Source organism: Palaemon carinicauda, chromosome 44, assembly GCF_036898095.1.
Source record: "Palaemon carinicauda isolate YSFRI2023 chromosome 44, ASM3689809v2, whole genome shotgun sequence".
Lineage (NCBI taxonomy): Eukaryota > Metazoa > Arthropoda > Malacostraca > Decapoda > Palaemonidae > Palaemon > Palaemon carinicauda.
In genome coordinates this window covers 53,480,379-53,487,878 of record NC_090768.1, presented here as the reverse complement: position 1 = coordinate 53,487,878, position 7,500 = coordinate 53,480,379, and positions in this window count along the sequence as shown.

The following is a 7,500-nucleotide window of genomic DNA, read 5'->3' as shown; positions in this document are numbered from 1 at the left end:
ATTATTATTAAATACCAAGCTACAACCTTAGTTGGAAAAGCAGGATGCTATAAGCCCAGGGGCCCCAGCAGGGAAAATAGCCCAGTGAGGAAAGGAAATAAAGAAAAATAAAATATTTCAAGTAGAGTAACAACATTAAAATAAACATTTCCTATAAAAACTATGAAAACTTTAACAAAACAAGAGGAAGAGAAACTAGATAAAAGTGTGCCCGAGTGTACCCGCAAGCAAGAGAACTCTAACACAAGACAGTGGAAAGCCATGGCACAGAGGTTATGGCACTACCCAAGACTAGAGAACGATGGTTTGATTTTGGAGTGTCCTTCTCTTAGAAGAGCTGCTTACTATAGCTGAAGAGTCTCTTCTACCCTTACCAAGAGGAGAGTAGCCACTGAACAATTACAGTGCAGTAGTTAACCCCTTGGGTGAAGAAGAATTGTTTGGCAATCTCAGTGTTGTCAGGTGTATGAGGACAGAGGAGAATCTGTAAAGAATAGGCCAGACTATTCGGTGTATGTGTAGGCAAAGGGGAAGAACCGTAACGAGAGAGAAGGGTCCTCTGCAGTACTGTCTGGCCAGTCAAAGGACCCCATAACTCTCTAGCGGTAGTATCTCAACGGGCGGTTGGTGCCCAGGCCAACCTACTACTTAAGGATTCAAGTTTGCTTTACTTTTAATGCTTGGTCATTTTGAATGCCAGTGAGTGGGCAATTACATCCTTACACTAACCTGTGAATTATTTTGCCCATATCATAGGAAGTATGGTTTTTTGGCTATTTTGAATTTTCATTTGTTACAATAATCTGTTTTTTTTTTCGCTCCTGTGAATTATATCGGAAGAATAGGATTTCATGGGACTGTTTTGAAACATCGTCCTGTGAATTATATTGGAAGAATGGGATTTCATGGGACTGTTTTGATATATCATCCTGTGAATTATATCGGAAGAATGGGATTTCATGGGACTGTTTTGAAACATCGTCCTGTGAATTATATTGGAAGAATGGGATTTCATGGGACTGTTTTGAAACATCGTCCTGTGAATTATATGGGAAGACTGGGACATGGGAAGACTGGGATTTCATGGGACTGTTTTGAAACATCGTCCTGTGAATTATATGGGAAGACTGGGATTTCATGGGACTGTTTTGTAATATCGTTAGTTACAATAAGCTATTTTTTTATTTTCTAAAGTGAATTATATCGGATGTATGGATTTTTTTTTTTTTTTTTGAAAGTAGCGTTAATTAATATAACCTATTTTTTTCTCCTGTGAATGATTTTTGAAGAATATTTTTTGGGCTATTTGAAAGTATCATTAATTAATATAATCTGTTTTCTCTACTTTGAATTATTTTATAGCATGGGATTTTTTTTAAGTATCGTTATTTAATATAGTATATTTTCTATGTCCAATCTCTCCATTGTCAAAGTTTTGACAAACGTTGACCTTTTAAAGATTTTTTTTCTGTTTGCCATTTAAAGATATTGATTTGCCATTTAATTATGTGAATTTTAAAGCTACACCAGCAAGAATACAGTGTCTATATCAGGACAGCCTTTAGCCAGCACATAAATCTCTCTTCATAGTTGATATATGGGAGATACATTTTAACAATGTTACCGGTCTTAGAATATTTTATAATTATTATTCATTACTTCTCATATATAGTTTTTTTTATTTCCTTTATTGCCTCTCCTCATTGGGCTATTTTTTGCTGTTCGAGCCCTTGGGCTTAGAGCATCCAGGTTTTCCAACTAGGGTTGTAGCTTGTGGGTACACTTAGGCCCACTATACTATTAAATTCCTCTTCCTCTTGTTTTGTTGAAGTTTGTATAGTTTATTTAGGAAATATTAATTTTAATGCTGTCACTATTCTTAAAATATTTTATTTTTCCTTGTTTCCTTTTCTCATTGGGCTATTTTCCCTGTTGGGGCCCCTGGGCTTATAGCATCTTGCTTTTCCGACTAGGGTTGTAGCTTAGCAAGTAATAATAATAATAACAATAATAATAATAGTGATGAAAATTATCATTATCTCCTACGCCTGTTGACGCAAAGAGCCTCGATTAGATTTCGCCAGTCGTCTCTATCTTGAGCTTTTGAATTAATACTTCTATATTCATGATCTACTTCACGCATCATAGTCCTCAGCCATGTAGGCCTTGGTCTTCCAACTCTTCTAATGCCTTGTGGAGCCCAGTTGAAAGTTTGGCGAACCAATCTCTCTTGGGGGAGTGCGAAGAGCATGCCCAAACCATCTCCATCTACCCCTCACAATGATCTCATCCACATATGGCACTCCAGTAATCTCTCTTATAGTTTCATTTATAATTCCGTCCAGCCATTTGTTTATACTCCTCAATCATCATCCCTCGAAGTGCTCTGCCTATTGGCCATTCAAATCACATTCGATACCTTTCACTTCCTCTCATATTCTCGCCAGCCATTTTTGGTAACAGGACCCCACTTTAAAAAAAAAAAAAAAAAAAAAAAAAAAAAAAAAAAAAAAAAAAAAAAAAAAAACAGTAGATAATATACATAATATTGTCCAAAGGTCGAGACATAATATACTTCCCGCAAGCCATTTTTTGGCAACCAAACCCCATTTTGGAAAAAAAAAAAAATATTTTTACTAATGGTCTAGTCGTGTACTCCTTGGGCAAGGCGAGCTGAATGAATCTGTTTATGTGCTCTTAATGTACTTTAGTTGTCTTGTACGATTTACACGAGTACCCGCCTAATGTCTTAGATACGCTTGACTGGTGTTTCATATTCGCCTAGAATTTATACAGGTTAATCATTCCTCTTTATTATCTTATTGGCTTGGCAATCACATCGCTGCTACGTCGTTGCGTGAGCCAATCACGCAGGACCTTGACCTTCGACTTTTACCTTCTAACAGTTATTATTATTATTATTATTATTATTATTATTATTATTATTATTATTACTATCCAAGCTACAACCCTAGTTGGAAAAGCAAGATGCTATAAGCCCAGGGGCTCCAACAGGGAAAAATAGCCCAGCGAGGAAAGGAAATAAGGAAATAAATAAATGAAGAGAACAAATTAACAATAAATCATTCTAAAATAAGAAACAACGTCAAAACAGACATGTCATATAATAAATAATCAACATCATCAAAAAAAAATATATCATAAATAAACTATAAAAAGACTATGTCCGCCTGGTCAACGAAAAAGCATTTGCTGCAACTTTGAACTTTTGAAGTTCTACTGATTCAACCACCTGATTAGGAAGATCATTCCACAACTTGGTCACAGCTGGAATAAAACTTCTAGAGTACTGCGTAGTATTGAGCCTCGTGATGGAGAAGGCCTGGCTATTAAAATTAACTGCCTGCCTAGTATTACGAACAGGAAAGAATAGTTAATCATTTACAGATTTTTACATAACAATTAGTTCCAGCAGGTTTCGTTATTCTACATTTAAAATTGTGGCCAGGAAGCTGTCCACAAACAAACACATAAATGCATTTTTGTTGACCAGGCAGACGCGAGTCTTTTTATAGTTTATATATGACATATTTGTTTTTGACGTTAATTTTTTTATATATGACATATCTGTTTTGACGTTGTTGCCTTTTTTAGAATGATTTACTGTTAATTTGTTCTCTTCATTTATTTAATTCCTTTCCGCACTGGGCTATTTTTCCCTATTGGGGCCCTTGGGATTATAGCACCTTGCTTTTCCAACTAGGGTAGTAGCTTGGATAGTAATAATAATAATAATAATAATAAAATATAACCTCTGAACTTCGTTGTTGGTGGTAATAATAATAGTTGTTTAGAACGCGTTTGCATTTAGGTACCTGCATGTCTGTGCTTCATCCAGGGGTGCCATTCGTACGATAATTGTCGTACATGTACATTATTTTAGGTCAAGTACGATGTAAGATACATACCTTAGGTATATACAAATGTATTTGTTTGATTAAACAATTACACTAAAATACCTTGAAATAAGTTATATATGTTACTCCTTAATAATCATGTTGAAAGTGTGTACGATAATTTTGGTTAGAAAAAAAAAATGATAATTTTAAGGTTCATGTACGATAATCCAGTGGAAATAATCTGGTAACTCTGGGCCTTCATCTCTCCACCACCAGCCCCCTTGCACGCAACAACCTTAATCCCAACCGGTTATTTCCCCCCCCCCCTAAGATAACAACTGCATGTTGCTAGAACTGGTTTTATCCGTGCAAGAAATATGCCCTTCTTGCCTGGACATAGATAGCCCTTTGTGTTTGGGGGGATTGACCAAGGAGTAAGCGGGGGGGGGGGAGAGTTAGTACAGGGAGTGTTATATTTGGGAGGGGCTGATAGGGAGGTATGAGAGTGTTAATTACCTCCGCCATCGAAGTTGAAAGGAGGTTATGTTTTACCCCCTGTTTGTGTGTGTGTGTGTGTGTGTGTGTGTGTGTGTGTGTGTGTGTTTGTGAACAGCTTCCTGACCACAGTTTTAATCATAGGGTATCAACTGTTATGTAAAAAGCTGGAAATGATTCTATTTTGGAAGGTCAAGGTCAAAGGTCAAGCAAAATGTCCAATTCACGTAATCAGCCATAAGTTTGGACATCGTTGTCACAGAGATTTCAAACTTGGTTCATATTTGAGTTTATGAAAATCCACGCCAATTAATACATGTTAAGGTCAAGGTCGGGCAAAAGGTCGAGAAATAAGTTGCCACGGCGGAGGTCTGCACTCTACTGAGTGCCCCTCTAGTTGTAATCTTATGCTATTAATGTAATCTAACCTTGCATGGAGTGGCATCGTCTAGTTGGAGAACATTAATAAAAAATGGATATTTAACTTTCTAGATATATTTATTAAATCAAATATTTATTTGTCATTTTAAGGCATTTGGATTAAGAAATCATTTTTCATTAATTGATTATTTTTATTACTTTTATTAGTTTAATTTTTATTCGTAAGTAGGTAGGTAATATTTATTGTATTATTAGGGCTAACAAATCATTTTTATTGATAGTTCTTTAGCAAATTCTTGATATTAATAGTTTCCTAACAAACTCTTTTTTTATTAATAGTTCTCCAACAATTTTTTTCTATTGGTAGTTCTTTAGCAAATTCTTGATATTAATAGTTCTCTAACAAACTCCTTTTATTATTAGTTCTCTAACAAATCCTTTCTATTAATAGTTCTTTAGCAAATTCTTGATATTGATAGTTCTCTAACAAACTCCTTTTATTATTAGTTCTCTAACAAATCCTTTCTATTAATAGTTCTTTAGCAAATTCTTGATATTGATAGTTCTTTAACAAACTCCTTTTATTATTAGTTCTCTAACAAATCCTTTCTATTAATAGTTCCTTAGCAAATTCTTGATATTAATAGTTCTCTAACAAACTCCTTTTATTATTAGTTCTCTAACAAATCCTTTCTATTAATAGTTCCTTAGCAAATTCTTGATATTTAACAAACTCCTTTTATTATTAGTTCTCTAACAAATCCTTTCTATTAATAGTTCCTTAGCAAATTCTTGATATTAATAGTTCTCTAACAAACTCCTTTTATTATTAGTTCTCTAACAAATCCTTTCTATTAATAGTTCTTTAGCAAATTCTTGATATTAATAGTTCTCTAACAAACTCCTTTTATTATTAGTTCTCTAACAAATCCTTTCTATTAATAGTTCCTTAGCAAATTCTTGATATTAATAGTTCTCTAACAAACTCCTTTTATTATTAGTTCTCTAACAAATCCTTTCTATTAATAGTTCTTTAGCAAATTCTTGATATCAATAGTTCTCTAACAAACTCCTTTTATTATTAGTTCTCTAACAAATCCTTTCTATTAATAGTTCCTTAGCAAATTCTTGATATTTAACAAACTCCTTTTATTATTAGTTCTCTAACAAATCCTTTCTATTAATAGTTCCTTAGCAAATTCTTGATATTGATAGTTCTCTAACAAACTCCTTTTATTATTAGTTCTCTAACAAATCCTTTCTATTAATAGTTCCTTAGCAAATTCTTGATATTAATAGTTATCTAACAAATCCTTTATATTAATAGTTCCTTAGCAAATTCTTGATATTAATAGTTCTCTAACAAACTCCTTTTATTATTAGTTCTCTAACAAATCCTTTCTATTAATAGTTCCTTAGCAAATTCTTGATATTTAACAAACTCCTTTTATTATTAGTTCTCTAACAAATCCTTTCTATTAATAGTTCCTTAGCAAATTCTTGATATTAATAGTTCTCTAACAAACTCCTTTTATTATTAGTTCTCTAACAAATCCTTTCTATTAATAGTTCCTTAGCAAATTCTTGATATTAATAGTTCTCTAACAAACTCCTTTTATTATTAGTTCTCTAACAAATCCTTTCTATTAATAGTTCTTTAGCAAATTCTTGATATTAATAGTTCTCTAACAAACTCCTTTTATTATTAGTTCTCTAACAACTCCTTTTTATTAATAGTTCTCCAACAAAGTCTTGATATTAGTTCAATCATTTTTTATATAAAACAATGACTTAAGAATAGCTATAATCCCATTCCTTCGTATACCCAATAAAATATCCCAAAAAGTCCAAAAAAAAAAAAAAAACATTATTTGAGCAAGTTGAAGATAAAAGTTTACCCAGAACAAAATAAATGGATTTTGTTGCATCTCTTGCTTTCCTAGTCGAGCAACAATAAATTTCTCATTCCTGTGCTCTTCTTTTTGAGAGAGAGAGAGAGAGAGAGAGAGAGAGAGAGAGAGAGAGAGAGAGAGAGAGAGAGAGAGAGAGAGAGGACGTTCCCCAAGGAAGGACCCTGGAGGGTCTGACAAAGGCTGGGAATGACTCCTTCTCTGCCATTAGATCCGAAGGATGCTAATAATATAACCCAGAAGCTGAGAGAGAGAGAGAGAGAGAGAGAGAGAGAGAGAGAGAGAGAGAGAGAGAGAGAGAGAGAGGAGGACGACGACGACGTTCCCCAAGGAAGGACCCAGGAGGGTCTGACAAAGGCTGGGAATGACTCCTTCTCTGCCATTAGATCCGAAGGATGCTAATAATATAACCCAGAAGCTGAGAGGAGAGAGAGAGAGAGAGAGGAGAGAGAGAGAGAGAGAGAGAGAGAGAGAGAGAGAGAGATTTACCCTCCATTGAACAAGACCTTCGTATCTAAGAATTTCCTTCTTGCTGTTTCTTTGGAGCCTTATTTCTGGTTACTGGTTTATGTGGAAGTCTTGAGATAACTTAATCATTATTTTCATTTTGTTTATCATAAAGAGTAGAATTAACATTCCGGAAGTTTATAGCTTCTTTTCGTAATAATTATGTCTTGAAATAAGGAGCAACTTTATAATTAAAGGAATTTATAATTGATTTTTGTAATAATTATGGCAGAAATAAGGAGCAGAATTATCATGATTGTGTTTGTAAATTATTTTGGTAATTTAATTATGCCTTAAAATAAGAAGCATAATTAGTATTATTGGATTTAGAATTACTTTTGGTAATA